General features: G+C 41.5%; 2 long non-coding RNA genes across 4 annotated transcripts in view; one reads left to right on the top strand and one right to left on the bottom strand.

Moving 5' to 3' along the window:
- The window catches only part of LOC122455864, an 88,630-nt gene extending 70,204 nt beyond the window's left edge, over positions 1 to 18,426 (bottom strand). For all 3 annotated transcript variants that reach the window (XR_006274365.1, XR_006274366.1, XR_006274364.1), the window contains exons 1-2: positions 18,308 to 18,426; positions 7,874 to 7,964 (exon numbers count right to left, since the gene is read on the bottom strand). This is a non-coding gene — a long non-coding RNA (uncharacterized LOC122455864). The remainder of the gene's footprint in view (positions 1 to 7,873; positions 7,965 to 18,307) is intronic.
- On the top strand, positions 9,285 to 13,924 carry LOC122455865. Its single transcript, XR_006274367.1, has 2 exons — positions 9,285 to 9,383; positions 13,337 to 13,924. It is a non-coding gene; the product is annotated as an uncharacterized LOC122455865 (long non-coding RNA).
- Positions 18,427 to 19,182: the final 756 nt, after the last annotated feature.

Genomic DNA, 19,182 nt, shown 5'->3' with positions numbered 1-19,182 from the left:
ATCTTCATCCATCAAATGTCTGTCCTCCTGCAAACAACAACTCTTCAAGCAATCTTCCTTCTCCTGGAGTGTTGACCTAGATTCTCTCTTGCATTCAGCTGTCTTATTTAGGGTGGAACATAGTTGTGGCAGGAAAGGTGTTTTTTATATTTGCCATTCCAGTCAGCAGGTAGAGTACTCCTCTTATTGGTACTGGCACTACCACAGCAAAAACAATGCATTAAATTGAGACAATGCTCCTGAAAGTATGTTGATATGCACACTGTTTTAGAGGCAAGGGAAAAATCTGTGTCAACTGTATTGTAAAGGTTGGTGGCACAAGTTGTCAAGAGGGCTTTATTATACAGTGTTTTAGTATTCATTAGAAATGTTGCACTGAAACCCAGGTAATAGATTTCATCCCCAGTTCTTTTTCAGAACAAAAAAGTGTTTATGGTGCAGAACTGTTTCTTACCTGCCTCCTTGAGGGCCTTCCATACACAGCTAGAAAACAGGGAGACCATTAAACTTCTCTCTGTACCCCCCTTAAAGAATATAAAGCTTATTTCTAATGTGAGTCGAACATGGCTTTTCACAGCCACAGAAGGTTGTTATTGAAGTACACCCAGCTCGGGGGAGGGGATGCACGAATTCATCATTGCATGCATGTTTTGTAACAAACACTATGAATAATTAATGTCAGTCCTAAAGGGGCTACATAGTCCTCAGTGGATTCCACTATGACTTAGGTATTGCTGGAGTTCTGATTACAAGGCTTTCAGACAAAGGGTAGGCGATGTTAAATCCTAGTTGAACACTAGGGTCAAGTTACACAGCAGTGCACTTTTTAAAGGTAGACTAAATAAAGAGAAATAAAACTAAAAAGATTTCATTGCCATTAAACCTTTTCATATACATATATGGTTCAGTCCTCATGCTGCCACACACAATTCTACATTTGTTAAGTCCTTGTTATAATCTGACCCTGCTTGCCTGGGTTTTCAGTAGTCTCTCTTCCCTTCAGGGTGATGGGGAGTCCCAAGTTCCATGGTTCTAGCAGGGGGCCACTCAGCCTAGGTCTCCTGGGTTTAGGACCTTCTTCCTCAAAAACCTGTGGCTAGAGTAGGCAAGGGAACCCAGGCTTGCACTCTCCCCTGGGTTCCCGCTCAGGGCCCTTGTTTTGCAGTCAGGCCAAGCCTTCTCAGTCCCTTACTACTCCTTGGGATGCTTTCTACCTTCCCTCCTTCGTAGGCTTCACCGGCCTCTTTCCCTACTTCTCCCTCTTCAGATTTGTCTGGCAGCTCCTCACCAGCCTGCTGGGGGGATTCCCTTTGCAATCACTCTGCCTCTCTGGCAACCACCCCACCCTCCTGCCTTGCAGCCCTTTTGTCCTTACATCAGCTGTTAGCCTTCCAATCAGCTCCAGCTGAGAAGGCAGATGCTTCATTAACCCTTTGGCTGCTGCACCAACGGGGAGCATATAGACCTCATGACACATCCTTTGCCCGTGTACCTCATTCCTGTTCTGAAAGGATAATCACAAGAGTCAGGAAGATCATAAATTATCTATGCCTATACAAACCTTGACTTCATGCCATCAACAAAAACATTAATTAGATCCTTTTGAATGATGCTGATACATACCCATCAGGAACTCATTTTAAACTAGCCACAATACCTTTTGGATACCATCACTGGTAAAAACCAACATAAACAGGTCTGACCTGGTAATATAGGAGTGAAAAGCTCTATCATTTTCGATCTCCCACCATTGATGCTAATAGTTATTGCACTTATATTAACAACTTACAACTACAATATGTGTATAAGTGTCAGAGACAGTAGTTCCTTTACATTATTATTAACAGAACCTTTTCCTTTCACACCTCATTCAAGGCACTAACAATGGTCTATGGGGTAGGGAACACTTTGAGCACTTAGAGTTAAATAAGAGTTTTATATAATAAAGGTAAGGCCATTAAAATATATTTTAAAAGGGGTGGATGTGTGTGTTTGTGATGCCTGAGTCGTGCAAGAATGGAAGAGCAGCTTTTTCTATGCAATAATTCAGCAGCATAAGGCTGCTGAGCTGCCATGGAAGCACACTTAACTTGTCATGAAGCTTTACAGTCTATTTGCAGTGAGCTACTGATTGCTCTGAAATTCTGTTTCTCCAGGTAATTTGCTAGAGACATTTAGCAACCATTTTTATGAGGTGAACCTTGAGTGCCACCTCAAAAATACGCATCTGCCCATTGCAGAGGGGATTGTCGCAGCCCATACTTGGCCACGCAGGGCAGCACGGCCCCATGCCTTGCCCCCTTACATGGCCGAGTGAAGGCTGCTCAGGTTGTGACAGGTTATGGGGGAAAGGGAGGCAGGAGGAGAACAGAGACTTGTTGGGGTTTGGAGGGCCTTCTCTTTTCTTAGAGGGCTCAGTTCTGCATCACTTAATTCAATAGCAAAGCTCTTATTGATTTTCAAGGTTCAAGGTCAGGTTTGCTGGGACCTTAGGATGTGTGAGGGAATAAATTCTTACCATAAGTCCCCTCGACCTCTTCATTACTTAAGAAAGACAGTTACAAATGTTTTTAAATTGTGTGCTTTATCCTAGCCTTCGTTTTTGACTCCTTAACAAGCAGCACACTGGGCTCTTTGCTGCCCTCCACAAAACTGGATTAAGAGCTGCATAAGGAGAGATCCCCAGGTGTATGTTGGCAAGGTTGTAAGCAGGTGTGTGGGAAGGTAATTTACCTAAACTTGACAGCACAACTGTCACTTCTGTACAGAACTTGTTTTGACTCCCAAGAGAAGAGCCTGCCTAACTAATCAAATCTCTAATGTAGCAACTTATTTTCTGCTAAATACTCCAAGTCAGCAGTGGGTAAGGGATTTGTTCCAAGTCCTGTTAAGCCATTGCATATACTGAAGGGATGGAGACCATGTCTGATGAGTGGAGCCTTGGAGAAATGCTTCTTACCCTATGCCCTGAATCATAAATATAAAGGGAACATCTTTAAAATCCCTCCTGGCCAGAGGAAAAACCCTTTCACCTGTAAAGGGTTAAGAAGCTAGGATAACCTCACTGGCACCTGACCAAAATGACCAATGAGGAGAAGAGATATTTTCAAAGCTGGAGGAGGGGAGAAACAAAGGCTCTCTCTGTCTGTGAGAGGCTTTTGCCGGGAACAGAAAGCAATGGAGTCTTAGAACTTAGTAAGTAACATAGCTAGATATGCGTTAGATTCTGTTTTGTTTAAATGGCTGAGGAAATAAGCTGTGCTGAATGGAATGTATATTCCTGTTTTTGTGTCCTTTTGTAACTTAAGGTTTTGCCTAGAGGGATTTTCTATGTTTTGAATCTGATTACCCTGTAAGGTATTTACCATCCTGATTTTACAGAGGTGATTCTTTTAATTTTTCTTCTATTAAAATTCTTCGTTTAAGAACCTGATTGCTTTTTTCATTGTTCTTAAGATCCAAGAGTTTGCGTCTGTGTTCACCTGTGCAAATTGGTGAGGATTTTTATCAAGACTTCCCCAGGAAAGGGGGTGTAGGGTTTGGGGAGGATTCTGGGGGGAAAGTAGGCTCTTTTCTTGTTATATATCTGTTAGATGCTTGGTGGTGGCAGCAAAAAAGTCCAAGGACAAAAGGTAAAATAGTTTGTACCTTGGAGAAGTTTTAACCTAAGCTGGAAAAAATAAGCTTAGGGGTTTTTTCATGCAGGTCCCCACATCTGTACCCTAGAGTTCAGAGTGGGGAAGGAACCTTGACACCCTGCATCATGCATCCATGTAAAATTATGTAAGTCGACTAAAGTTCTTCTTGCCACCTCCCACCCCCCCCAACCTTGCATGGTTATGTCTTCCTGTACATTTGGTTTAGCTTTTCAACATATTACAATCTTAAGACAAACAAAAACAAAAAACCACACACAAAACAATAGATACCTCACTGTTATCTGCACTATCTAGTCCTACATGCCCATAGCTGCAAGAAACTGATGTTCCATCAGAGCTGATCTCTGCTCACATTCTAGCTTGAAATACTGTTCTCAACTGAAAATGATTGAGGCTCAAGTGTTCATTTAAGGTAGCACACGATTAACCTGTGGAGTCTTGTATAAAAGATTTTCTGCCTAGTCACTTCATCTAATTTTAACTTCAGTGAAGGCTTTTAATTTCAGGCACAAATTAAAAAAACCAAAATCTGTGACTTAAAAGTCTGACAGATCCAAAAAGATAATGACAATTCATTTCAAGATGTCACCCCGAAAGCTTTTTCATATGTTATAATATAAGTAGAGAAGACAGGAAATCTCTGACTTTGTGGAGTCACCTGTGTAGTGAAGCTACATTATCCATTTTGGAAAAATACTTACTGGTGTCTTTTAAACTGTACAGCAACATTTATTAGCATTAGTGTAGCACAGTCACAACCTACTTCTTCCATAGGTGTGTGCCACCCTCTCCATGAAAATGCAGAGATGTTATACAATCTCATGTGGAAAACTATGTTTTATTGATAGGATAAATGCATTAAGTGGAGAAAATATGGTAGTCCTGCTTTTGTGAGCATACTAACCAGCTCTGCATATGATTTACAATGACAATTAAGTCAGTTTAACTTATTTTCAATTGGCTAGTAACATCAGGATCTCAGTGGTGGAGCAGAGCATTTTCCTTAGCTCAGGCAGTTCATTGCCATAACAGTAAATTACTGCGTATTTGTCTTTCAAAAACAAGAGAGCCATAAAAATCCCTGCATATTGGACTGAATATTTTAATGATTGCCTTGTAACAGATTATATAAACCATCCGTACTTCATTCTGGTGCTATGTTCAATGGGAAGTTCCTAACTGGCTTACTGGAAAATTAACTCCAACCTCAAATTTAAGATGCACCAGAAAACAGTTTTCCTAGTTTCCTTCATTTTAAACACGGATCATTTTCAGGTCAGACAGCTGATCCAAAACAGGAACAAAAAAACCAAAGTAAGCAACATAACTAAAATACCATGTGTGCGAATCAGGTAATTCCAAACTGTACACCTGTCCTCAGATAATACCAAATTCAGGAGCTTAGTGAACAGTTCTTAACTAACTTTCTGATGGCTATATTGGAACAACACTGTGTTAGGTTACACATCTCTGAGGCTGCCCCTCATTTAAGAGAGCCATAAGAAGCCATTAAGCTCCTTTATGTAACCAGGTAGCTGAAACAATAGTGGCCTCCACCCCAAACACTGGCATATGTCACCGTCGAAGGCAAGGAGTATGTCTGCACTGCAGTGGGATGGTGTGATTCCCGGTGTGGGTATACCAGCATGTGGTAGCTCTGCTTGACCTAGTGCCTAAAAATGGCAGTGTGGCCCTGGTGGTAGAGGTGGCAGCTTGGGCTAGCTGCCTGAGTACAGTGCCTCCCAACATCCTGGAGAGGAGCCAGACTGCAACAACCACACTGATATTTTTAGCATGCTAGCTTAAGCAGAAATACTGCATATATGTCGGCCTGTGTTGGGAATCACACGTCCTAGCTGCTGTGTAGACATACCTGAACGCACATGCAAGGCACATGTGGGTGGAGGGGATACACTGGCTATTATTTTGTAAAGGTTTCTGTGACTATGGAAGAGGCAGAAAGATTAGCGGAGATGAGAAAGAAGGCAGCAATGAAGCACCAGATACAACCCGAACAAGCTCTTTGAATGTGGCTGTGAGAGAAGTGAGGAGATAACATTTTGGGGACACAATGCTGGCTGAAAGGAGCTTAGGAGGTATGAGCAAAGAAAATGTCTCCTGTTTGATTCCTTCTGAACTCAAGGAAATGGGACTTTGTACATTCACTGTAAATAAGCAGGAATGCATCAAAGACACCTGACTCCTCCACAGGCCCCCAACTTTGGCAACCGCTTGGATCAAAAAGGGGTAATAAATTTATATAATACCTTAATCATAACCAAGATCCTTTGTACTCGAAAAAGGAAGTTGTATGATTCATGAACAAAAATAATGAAACAATGAATAAAAGCAGTATTAAAGAGAAAGTCTTTTATTTAATTTTAAAAGCATGTACTCTTTTGATAAAGCCATGAAGGCTGAAAAAGAACATCTAACATATGGAACTAGGATTTAAAGCTAGTGGGGTCTATTAGGGCGCACTTGTTTAGAGAATCTTCTTATTACTTCTTCAGTTTGAAAAAGAATACATCTCTCAGTCACTGAAGGCCAGATCCAAATCCCACTGAAATAGACTGCCATTGGCCTCAGTGAGCTTAACACACAATGTGATTTAAATGAAAAAATTAACAAAGCCTAGAACCCGGTAAAAAGTCTTCTAGGTGGTTAGAATTGTTATCTTATATTTAGGCCCTGATCTTTCAATTGCATTTGCCCAGATGCCACTACCTTGTCTTCAGTCTCTATTTTTAATCTTATGCATTCTTTGTCATTTTTATTTTGACTGTCCGCAAAAGGAAGGTACTTTGAAAATAGAAGTGCAACTACTTTGTGTATAACAAAAGCTTGCCCGTACAAATCTTTACTTGCTTCATTTTTACTAATGCACTTGTAACAAATCATCTGACATTTTGTCCTAAGTAAAATTATATTTGAAATCTTGGAAGAAAAAAAAATCCCCTGACAAACAACCTCTTTCTTTACAAATTTCTCCAAGCTTGTGACTTAAGCCAAGGGCAAGGGAGAGATTAATTTAACCCTTAAGTAATCTACCAGGAAGAAAAGAGATTTTAAATGTGCTATTTTTGGTCTGGGTTCAGAAAAGTCTTACTGACTGGTTCGTTCACACACGCACACACACACACACACACACACACACACACACACACACACACACAATCATAATCTGCATAGGGAAATATAGAAATATTTGCAGCTCTCAGGCTTGTTTTTCCATTAGAATCCTAGCAAGTAAATGGTAGTGAATTTTCAAGCTTTGTGTGTCAGGATTTTAAGTGCACAGGAATGGCATAATTCAGGTATGGTCACTCTGCCTGGCCACAGGTAAGGATCAAAGCTGTTCAGGCACTTTATTTGTTGTAGTATTCTAATAGAGAGATTTATTAGTCACAGAATTGTTATTTTATTGTTGGTTTTAATATTATGATACAATATTAGAACCACTAAAGTCATTGGAAAGACTCTTTGACTTCAGTGGACTCTTGATTGGGACCTTAATGACAATAATATAAACTCTCTTGCTAAGGATAACACAATTCTACTTTTCCAGGATGACTGACAAATGTAAGCAGCCAGCTTGTTATTCCCAATCTAAAGTTATTTTATTTTAGAAAGAGTTTTTGTTAAAAAATGCTTGTGCGTATTCTGTAATATCACTTACACAACGTATATATACAATGAACATCAGACTTCAGCAGACTGATCGCAAAACATTTATATTGTATTTAATCTGCACTCATGGATGGAAGATCTTGATTACCTTGAAACAACAACAAGAAGCCTTAGTCCTCTAGTTTGTGCCAATATTGCTGATTATTTCCCGCCTTTGGTTCGCTTAAAGAAAAGGAGTACTTGTGGCACCTTAGAGACTAACAAATTTATTAGAGCATAAGCTTTCGTGAGCTACAGCTCACTTCATCGGAATGCATCCGATGAAGTGAGCTGTAGCTCACGAAAGCTTATGCTCTAATAAATTTGTTAGTCTCTAAGGTGCCACAAGTACTCCTTTTCTTTTTGCGAATACAGACTAACACGGCTGCTACTCTGAAACCTTTGGTTCGTCTGTTGCCTATATGGGTGTTCAAATAAGCACAGGCTTTTCCAAACTTGTGGCATTTCAAATAAATTGAGATTTTTTCAAAGTTCATTTGAGAGGGACCTTGGAACAAGCAGTTCTCCAAGGCATTTCAACTTACCTTCTCATAGCATCCATATGCCTCATCTTTGTCTGTAGCATCCTTCTGGTTTGTCCTTAAAATGTGAAGCTCCTTCCAGCTTATCTGCCATCTGTTCAAGGATTATAATATCATCATCATTGCTACATCCAGGCAAGTAACATCTCAGACCTGCCTTTCCCCAAGTGTTAAGCCACCACTAGGTTACTGTTTGTTGTAGCAAACAATTGGACAATACAAAGCAAAATGAATTCTCAAGAAAATGACAAAGGAGCTTTCACGAGTTATAGGCAAAGAAACTCATTCTAGCCAAACCTCTGTATCTGAAACTCACAAAAATAGTGGACATTTCATGTAACAATGTGTATCTTGGTCTCAGCTACACAAAAGCCAGAACAGACCTCAGGCAGTTTTTCGATACTTCTAAATCATGCTCTATATGAAGTAAACAGGAGGGGATCTGAACAAAGGAGAGAGTGTTCAGCAAAGTTCTTATACATCAAAAAAGGCCTAATGACTTTGGGGTTTGGCTGATGTTTCAAGTTAATTATTTTAACCAAAGAGGCATCTCCATTCCTTATTGCATTCAGAGAACTAAACAAATAGCAATTGAAAAGAAAATAATTTGAGAGACAGCTTTGTCTGATTGACTGAGCATGGGATCAGCAGCTAAACATTTTAGTTTTCATCTTAGATTTGCATTATGGCCTCAGACAAGTCACATAACTATCTTGGCTCTGTTTCCTTACCTGTAAAATGGGGATAATACTTACATGCGTCAAAGGTTAGGGGAAGGGAAATTGTTGGGAAGTATAACGCACCCCGCTTCTGCTGAAAGAGCTCACCCTCCTCTTTCCATTTACTTTAATCCTGCCTGCCTCACAGTATGGCTGTGTGATTAGTTAGTGTTTCGTACAGCACTTTGGATATGGAAGTCACTGCCTACGATAATTGTTCTCTCTCATTAGAAAATTATCATAGCACTGTTAGTTTCCAAACTAGTAAATCGCAACTATTGTGGTAAAGCAGCAGAGTGATGGAATAAATGCTTTCATTTTAAATATCTCTCTCTCTCTCTAGACAGCCTAATGTCCTACAGACCGATGCCAGATGTGTAATTTCAAAAGAGCATGCCTTTACATGCCTCTTCCAATCCAGCAAAGTTAGGGAGACAAGAATGAGAAGCCTGGCCACTAACAACAGCACCTTCAAATCTAAATGCAAAAGCAAATTGGACTTTGCATTTCCACAAAAACCCCTTTATATACACCACTACCACACATCAAAAAGGTTATTTAGTCTACTGTGTTCAAGATTTATTTGAATAGGCCATGTTACTTGTTTAATACTTACCAGGCACTCTGATACTAACGGGAGGACGGTACGTTAGTACCTGTTAATTAGATTAGAGACAGATCAGGTCCAGACAGACTCTGCTCACTGCAGCACAGCTGAAAAGAAAAAAATTCTTTAAGATTGTTATGGGAGGCCTTGAACAGAAAAAGGGCTACAGAATTGGCTTCAGATACAGGTACTGTATAGTTTGTTGGTTTTTCTATTGCAGTAATTTGGGTCAGGAGTTCCTGCATTCCAGGTCTGAACTTCACCCGTGGGATAGTGGCTTCTAGCTATGGGCTTACAGATGTATTGGCATATTTTAATATTCTGCTTTGTATATTCTTCTTCTTTGTAGCTATTATGTCTTAGTTTTAGGAAATGCCACAGTAACTCATACTGCTGTACAGTTACTTGACATACTTAATTCAGTGAAAATACATGAACATGATTCACTCATACACACTGGTGATACAATTTTAGTGTTCCTTAATGTACTGCATGGCAGAATCTCAGTCTGATCATGCTATCATAAACACTAACTTAAGTGTAAGCGTTAACAGAAAGATGAGCTTAAAAGCCTTGGAAAACAATATCTTATTTTTGTCTGATCACTAAAAAAGTGTCTTTAAAAATTCATCTCATACTGCCAAGATGAAAAGAACATGCCTTCAGTGATATTTAATTGCTGCTCTGTGGATAATTATTTGTTCAGAGTAAGCCAAATTTAGTTCATAATCTTTTGCTGCCATCTGTTGGTAAATAGAGGGTAATGGAGGGTCTTTTTTTGTGTGCTAGGCTTGAGGGGAACACAAAGGTGATTTCAATATCCCATACCTCACTTGCAAGGGACTGAATATACTAACAATCATGATTCCTGAGCTCCGTGCCAGCCCTAGATGTACGGGCCCTAGAACCAAAGCTTAAACCAGATTGGACTACACAGTTGCAGACCTTGCCTATAAGAAAAAAAAATTCTAAGATGCCTCTAAAGAGGTCAGTTGCTAACAGAGGGAGTAATGCAAGTGAATCTAAAGTAGCTCATACTGAACAGAAAGCCAGTTTCATTATGTAAGGCATCCTAGCGCCAATTATTTCCTAGTTCTTCCAGCACATGAAATAACTAGCAATGGGGTAAAACACATAAGAGGCATGAACTGGGAACAAGTTTTGTGGATACGTGAGGCTGGAAATAAGCTGATGGCTTTGTTTCAGTTTGTTCTTTTGATTTCCGATTTCTTGAAGTTGACAGTGCTCCCATTAGTCATTCAGGAATCATGAAATCTGGAGACAAACCCAGAGCAGCAACAAAGAGCTTGCTGAAACAGCTAATGCAGTAACTCAGTGCTTCTCAGCTGGAAAACTGACTTTCCCCTTACTCCCATTTTTCATTCTACCAAATATTAAGACACTTCCTTCTCCATCAAAGGGAGTGACAACATTCAAATAAACCTTGATCACCTTGATCGATAGGTCTTTCAGCACTCGTATAGGTTGCACTGATCACAACAAAAATGCCTTCCATTTTTCTCGTACCCTGGCCTTCCTTCTCCATGTCTTTTCATAATAAAATTTAACCCGCTCTTTAAAGGTCAGCTGAGTGGTTGTTTCAGTCCCTGTGGGTACCACTGAGTGACAGCTGGAGTCCATCGATTGTCAGTGAGCCTCGCTATATGCCCAGCCCATTACATTTTACTATGCCTGCTCTCAGCACTGATGTCCTTCACTCCACTCTGCTGTCTGGTCACTTCACTGGGGACTCAGTCACAGACTAAAATTCCCAGAATTCTTCTGTCCATCGCCCTCTCCATGACAGACAATTATTGCTCCTCTGTCTTCATCAGCCCTCATGTTGCGCTGCCGTACAACATTGTACAGCAATGTACAACTAGTACTGTTGAGATGAAGAGGTTGGCACATATTGCCTTATTGATTTTTCCTTGGAGGACATCCTTGATAGAACTGAATGCACACCAAGATGCTTTCTTTCTTTGTGAGAGTTCACCTTCCTGATCATGATGCATGTTAATTTCTTGGTCCAAATAGACATATTGCTCAACTTCTTCTGTTTGTTCACCCTTGATTGTTATTTGGGCCTTTGGCAAGGTATCAGACTGCATAAATTTCATTTTGGAGCGGTAAATTTTCAGTCCAACGTGGCTGCTTTTTTTGTTGAGTTCTTGCGGCATTTTCTGTAGTTTGATAGTATTTTCGGTGATCAACATCAATATCCTAAAATTGTGAGGAACCATGTAATTCCTTCACTGAACAAGCCTGGCATCTGAGGCTCACACTGCAGCTGCTGCAGGACCCACTAGAGCTTTTCCAGATCACACTGCTGCCTGGATTACCATGGGATTGCTGTGTGTGCAGAGGGGAAGTGCTGTGTTGGGAGCAGGTTTGCTGACTGGCTCCCAGGGGTAAGGAAGGCTGACTTATTTTAATGAGGTCACTGATTCACTTAGAGGGAAATGAAAGCTTCCTAAAGATCCGGAACAATTAGCGAAGGTGAGTTTGGATGAAGGAATAAATGGCAGGGAAGGGGCAGGGAAAGCATTGGTTCTCCCCCTGCAGTCCAGTTCTTTGATGGCTACGTTAAGGGTAAGTGGAGAGAGGAATGGGAGTGGGGAAAGGAGCTTATTTTACCAAGGCAGGTCAATTAGACTAACTATCAAGACAAGAAGCTGAAAATACACTGTTAATACGGAGATCAACCCTTTGCATGGGTAGTAATCCCCCTTTGTCCCCTAGAAAACAATCTACTAGACTTGAAGGGGGGGGGGAAGTTAAGACACTGCATATTTTGGTTTAGTTTTTATTAAATTCAAGAGGACAAATTCCTCTGAGACAACCAGAAAGCAGGAAAAGGAGCTCCAGGTGGAAATCACAGATGAGATTTGTATTGAGGTTCATAAATACATAGCTGGTCCAAGTTGGCATGAATTTCAATACAAAATAATCAGTCAATTGTTTCCCATACTCCAACCACACAAAACAGGAGATGTGGCTAGAAAGGAATACATTTATGTCTGCTTTGTTTGTATCAAAATTTAATCTTTTATGGACCCAATTTCACCCAATATTAGAAAATAATTTCACCAGACAAATATATCTTCACCCTCCTTTTTAATTTAGTCCCAAGTCAGCAGCTAAGAAAAAATTTCTAAGAAACCAAAGTAATTCCCTCTCATGGAAGCTCATGCTTGCGATAAATTTACTATCACGTGGGGCTAAAGGAATTAGTGCCAGGTTCTGCAACCATTACTCATATTGAATAGTAACTTTCTGCATAAATAACCCCACTGGTAGTAGTGTGTATGGGGGGAGAGAAAAAGTATTGGCAAATTAAGGTCTCAATTCAAAAATGTGTAAGCACATGACTATCCAATTAACTACATTTGCCACATGCTTAAATGTAGGCATCTATGTTTCCAGGAATAGGATTTAAAGTACTACCCAAGGGAGCAATAGTAATCCAATCTGGCTCTTAATAAAAATATTTACCTATGAAACTAAGTTCCTCACAAAGGGGAGAGGATAATCAACCAATTTGTGACAACCAGCCTGCATCACCCTGTAATGTGCACATCGGACTCTCATCAATATTAAGGGAGACCTGTGTACATATCCAAGGGAAAAGTTTAGTAACAGAAGATATGCATCTATAAAGACTTTTGTTAATAATAATAATCTGCACTACAAATTGAATTGATAATGAGCCAACTGCCTATTTAGATACTTGCAGCAGATGAAGTGAGCTGTAGCTCACAAAAGCTTATGCTCAAATAAATTGGTTAGTCTCTAAGGTGCCACAAGTACTCCTTTTCTTTTTGCTAATACAGACTAACACAGCTGCTACTCTGAAACTTTTAACTTACGCTACAGCACTCAAACCCTTGCCCAACAAAACAGTAACTGGTAGCATGTACAGTTTGATCAGCCAAGAAGATGCTGCTTATATTGAGATTTTATGAACATAATAAAAACTTTAATTAATCCTTTTCCAACAATAATCTTCATAATGTTCCATTATGGTCAGAAGCTATCTTATTTTGAGGCTGGCAAGAAAAAAGCAGCAAGGTGCTTAGCACCGCATAGTATGTCATTGGCAGAGCGATATTTATAACTCAATTTCTTCCAACCCACCAGAGTATTGTTCCACTCCACACTGACTAACCAAATGGGACCAGCAACCCTCTTTCAGCATTCATTGAAGAACAAGAGTGCATGTACAGTATGAAGCTATGATTCTCATACGTGCTCTTCAAGTTTAGAACTAAAGTAGTCCACCTATCTGCTAGGATGCATTGCTTTGAAGAGAAAATCTTTAAAAAATGTAGACTGTTTTCTCATATGGAGGTTTGTTTTGTTTTTTTGGTTCTCCTTGATGGAAAAAGACTGCAAGTATCTATTTGCCACAACAGAAAATAAAAAAAAGGCTGCTGTTATTCCCACTCTGGACACCAGATGGTATTGCAAAGTATGAAACAAATGCCAAGACATCCCCACCTCTTTCTTTGAATCCAGGTTTACCGCCAGCAGAATAGAATTGAAAGCCAACCAGATAATCGCATTTTCAAAGACATAGAAGGCAGCATATTCAGGATAAGGTTACATACAGCTACCACAGATCAAACAAGATAGGTAGGGTGACCATATTTGACAAAAAACAGTGAGCATTTGTCCTGTTGCTCGGATCAAGTTTGCAAGAGCAAACGGGACAAATACTCATTTTTGCCAAAAAAAAGTCAGGATGGCCAGGACAGGGCTTAAAAAAAAGGGACTGTCCCAGCCAAAACCAGGATATATGGTCACCCTAAAGATAGGCAACTTTGTTGTATTAAAATCAGAGATGGATTCATGCAGAACCTTGAATGCAGGGCACACATTTCAGGAAAGCTGAGACCTGAATGTTTCAGTCTGGATGCATGAATAGGGCGACACCTATGCCTGGACGTATGTATTGTACGTAGAATAAGTTACTGTGCACTCTCTAAAACAGTGGTGGGCAACCTGCAGCCTTGCCAGGGTAATCCACTGGAGGGCACAAGATAGTTTGTTTACATTGACTATCTGTAGGCATGGCCATCTGAGGCTCCCAGTGGCCATGGTTTGCCATTCCCGGGCAATGGGAGCTGTGGGAAGTGGCACAAGCCGCAGGGACGTGCTGGCTGCTGCTTCCCGCAGCTCCCATTAGCCGGGAACAGTGAACCATGGTCACTGGGAGCTGTGGACAGTCAATGTAAACAAACTGTTTTGCGGCCCAACAGCGGATTACCATGACAGGCCACGTGCGGCCTGCGGGCCACTGGTTGCCAACCAGTGCTCCAGAATGTCTTCATACATTTCTGGGCCAGACTAAGATGCTTACAAAAGCTCCTAAATAATTCCTTATAGTTTAGGTTTGGAAAAACAGTGAGAGAATGGGAGTACTTGTGGCACCTTAAAAACTAACACCTGCTTATTCAGTAGGTCTGCTCCCCGAGTCTATTCAGTCTTTATCATGTTCACTTTACTGCCAAATGAAAAATGTTAAAACTGCAGAGAATACAGCTAAGAGAGAGAGTTGGATTGCATCCATACTCTTGCACCAGCATCAATGGTTGAAACTATGTAAACTGTTAATCCCAGATGACACAAGGCAGAAGAATGGGGGACAATAAGCTAAGGCATTATCATCTCTATAACACGTTTGCTAAGCACTTATCCCAGTCTTCCAATATTATGAACACGGTAGAGGGGCTGCTGCTAGGTAACAGCAGCAAAATGCTTATTGAGAAATAAATATAAAGTGAATAATGAGTGTGTTGAAAGCAGACAAATCACACCATGCTATACAGGAAAATGAGGCAAGAAATCTCAACCTTCATCTCAAAAACAGAGGCCTTTATAAAGGAGAATTTCTTTTGGTATAGCAAGTCCCTTATTGGTTCTCTGAGTAAACCATAGTATTATAGAAGATTAGGGTTGGAAGAGACCTCAACAGGTTATCTACTCCAACCCCCTGCTCAAAGCAGGACGAACCCCAACTAAATCATCCCAGCCAGGGCTTTGTCAAGCTGGGCCTTAAAAATCTTTAAGGATAGAGATTCTGTTGGATCATATTAAAGAAGTTCTGTATCAAAATCACAAATGAGTTTGATTCCCCATAGTTTAAATTCAAGGGTATTACTAATTAACAGGTCTCTTGGTTTTTGGTCTCTTGTTTTTACTGTTTCTCTCCCTTTTTGTGTGAAACTTGCAAGCTGCTAATTGTGTTAGTACATCCTAAAACACACAGAGTCTGTTCTCAAAGCAATACTTTGTAACAACAACTCACAGAGAGAGAGAGAGAGAGAGAGAGAGACTCTCAAACACACTCAAAGCGATACTATGTAACAGATTTCAGAGTAGCAGCCGTGTTAGTCTGTATTCGCAAAAAAGAAAAGGAGTACTTGTGGCACCTTAGAGACTAACAAATTTATTAGAGCATAAGCTTTCGTGAGCTACAGCTCACTTCATCGGATGCATTTGGTGGAAAAAAAAACAAAACCTTTTTTTTTTTTTCCACCAAATGCATCCGATGAAGTGAGCTGTAGCTCACGAAAGCTTATGCTCTAATAAATTTGTTAGTCTCTAAGGTGCCACAAGTACTCCTTTTCTTTATGTAACAGAAACAGCACACAGAGACTCCCCGCCCTTTTATTGTATTTATCTCGCTTTGTTAACAATTGTGATTAAAATAGAGATAGAGGATGTATGCAGTGATGAGCTGCCAAAATCTTAACAACCAGTTCCCTCCTCACCCCATGAGGGGTTGTGGCCCGCCCCCACCCCTCGGGACTCCTGCCCCAAGCAACCCCCCGCATTCCTTGATGCCCCCCTGGGACCCCGCCCCATCCACTCCCCTCCCGTGTCCCCTGACTACCCCCAGAACCGGGAAGGAGGGTCTCGTGGGCCACTGTAGTAGGTGACCACAACGCCCTGCCTCTAAGAGCCAGAGGGACCTGCCAGTGGGTGAGATGCAGAGTCCCGGCCTTCCCAGTGGGGAAGGCATCCTTATATGGGGAGGCTCCAGGGAAGCATCCGGCAGGTCCCTCTGGCTCCTAGGGGTGGGGAAGTGTAGCTAGAGGGGAGCAGGGGGAGCGGCCGCAGCTCATCTCCACCTCCTCCCCTGAATGCACCGCCCTGCTCTGCTTCTCTGCCCTCCCCCACTCCCAGCTTCCTGCGAATCAGCTGTTTGTGCAGAAAGCTGGGGGGGCGGGGCTGAGAAGCAGCGGCTTCACACTCAGGCCTAGGGAGGCAGAGGTGGAATGGAAGTGAGCTGGGGGGGGCGCGAGGAGGGCAGCAGGTAACCCGGGAGGGGGGTGCGCAGGGGAACCGCTCCCTGCCCCAACTTGCCTCCGATTCCCTGGGCCTGAGCACGAAGCTGCTGCTTACTTCTCAGCCCTCCCACGCTTCCCGTGCGAACAGCTGATTCGCGGGAAACTGGGGTGGGGAGGGGCAGAGAAGCAGAGCAGGGCGGTGCGTTCAGGGGAAGAGGCGGAGGCAGAGTGGAGGTGAGGTGAGGTGAGCTGGGGCCAGGCGGGGAGCTGCTGGTGGGTGCTCTGCACCCACCAAATTTTCCCCGTTGGTGCTCCAGCCCCGGAGCACGCATGGAGTTGGCACCTAAGGCGCCACTTTTGGCCGGTTGTTAAATTCAGAAGCCAACCGGTTCAAAAAGGGCTTCTAAATTTAACAACCAGTTCCAGCGAACCGCTGCGAACTGGCTCCAGCTCACCACTGGATGTATGTGGATGGATGTTTGGTGTGGATAATAAATGAATGATCAGGGAGGTGCCAGCCTAAGAATCTAGTGTCCATCAGCAGAAGAAGGCGTCAAGTGGAAACAACCAGAGGACCCCCGGAGGGCAGACTGGAATCCACCCAACAGCCTCAAGGATGGGAGAACCGAAGAACAAGATAACATCGGGCAGCACGGAGCCATCAGGAATGTGCATCTGCTAACTGATTCAGTAACAGCATGATGAAGCAATTCCCATAGACTGGCACAGGAATAAATTCCTATAAAAATGAACTCTAGAAACTGAGTTACTTTGGGGTCTGATTCTGCAAACCAACTTCCAGGAGCATCAGATGTGCATCTGACAAGGCCCAGCTCCCTCCTCGTGTCCAGGCCACCTGGCCAGTGGCTTGGCATGAGCAACTTTATGGCTGGTAACTATGTTAACAACCTTTCAGAACCTGTGTGTATGTGTAGGAATGAATGTGTGAATAAATATGAAATTGAATGGAATGTCATAGCTATAACTATCTACTTACTAAGTGAGCTGTAGCTCATGAAAGCTTATTCTCAAATAAATTTGTTAGTCTCTAAGGTACCACAAGTACTCCTTTTATTTTTGAGAACAGACTAACACAGCTGCTACTCTGAAACCTATGATTCTTTCTGTATTCACAGTAAATGTGGTATTTTGCCTTATCCCTTTTAATAAGATCCTGCTGGTTTTTATTTTATTGGTATAACATTTTGGTGGAGAATTGCAGAAAGGGGAATATTGGTAAAAAACTCAGTTATTGTAAATATTGGGGTGCACACCACCAAGTAAACTTGGCATAATATGATCTGGTTAACCAAATCTGCTGGCCTCCGGATAGGTAGCAGGAAAATAAGAAACTTATAATATAATTCTAAGCTACGATTACAGAATCCAAGTCTTATTGTTCACTGAAGTATCAGGGGCAACAAGAAGCCTAAGGGCCAGGCAGTGCTGCTCACTGGAACAAGGAGTAGCAGGATCAGAGAATCTACTCACTGAGTAATAACAGGAGTGACAAAGAGATTGAAAGACCCATGTTAAGATGTTTAAAAGAAAACAGGGTAAGCCAGTACCAGAGGGAGGAATGGTGTCAGAAGGAACTCCAACCTCACCTTTTGTTAAAGAAATTACACCTTTTTAACAAATCCTTCAAAAATTTGGGCACAGTCCTTGAACTAAACAAGCCCTAGCTGATGTCTGCACTATATCAGACCTAGAGGATAGATTGGCTCAGTATATCCTCATATACAAACCTTCTAGTGCTGCCAAAAGAGGTGCTGCAGCAATTTGGTTGTTGTGGGAGGCATGTAAGGATTTTTACCTCCGCTTGTCTTCATGTAAAGAGGAAAAGGCATCTTTACAGGAAAAGCTAAACCAAATGGAAAAGGGAGCAGACAATTGGAAGGTGCTGGCTACAAATACCCAGAGTCAGCTGGAAATAGTGAAAGAGGCACTCCAGGAACGCAGAAAGAGAGAAAGATTCCTGGCAGACCAAGCTAGAGCCTCTGAGAAAATTAAGAGAGAAAATCATGTGCTCCAAGGTATGGTAAAGAAATTAACCTTGAAGCAGAGCACCTGCAAATCGTAATCGTTGTGAGTCACTAATTAAGAGTCTGAGAGAAAAATTGGGCTTTGCCACTAAACAGGTAGTAGACATTACAGCGGGTGAAGGGGGAGAAGGTCATATGTACAGCATCCCCAGGCATAAATACGAAGAGAAAAGAGAGTGAAAAGTTAATTCTGCAGAGGCTGGGGGGAATTAAGCAGTTAAACTTTGTGAAAATGTTAAAAAGAAAAAATGTTAGAGGAAAAGAATTCTTGGTTTCTTTGCAGCCATTCTGAAGGAAAAATGGGCCCTTTTCCAAAGGAATGTCTGTAAATTAGCCAGGCAAAAATAAACGATCTGATTCAAATCATTATATTGGACAATTTAGTCAAATTTGCTAAAAGAACATAAGGGGGTTCTATTGGAACTTAACTGCCTCAAATGTATAAAGGGAATGTAAAAACAGAGCAGTATGGAAGGGATGTTAAGGAAAAGAAAATGTGTACGTATCTATCTCTGTGTGTAAATATGTAAAGTTCTAAAGACCAAGTGGTTTTGTTTTTGTTTTAAATAATGCCACTAAAAATCCATTTGACTCTTTAATTCAAAGTTGCAAAACTGACAGACCTTTTTGCTAGACACAGGTGATT

This window comes from Dermochelys coriacea, chromosome 9, assembly GCF_009764565.3.
Source record: "Dermochelys coriacea isolate rDerCor1 chromosome 9, rDerCor1.pri.v4, whole genome shotgun sequence".
NCBI classification, from domain to species: Eukaryota; Metazoa; Chordata; order Testudines; family Dermochelyidae; genus Dermochelys; species Dermochelys coriacea.
Note: the sequence above shows the minus strand (reverse complement) of the source record. Positions and strands in the feature narration are given on the sequence as shown.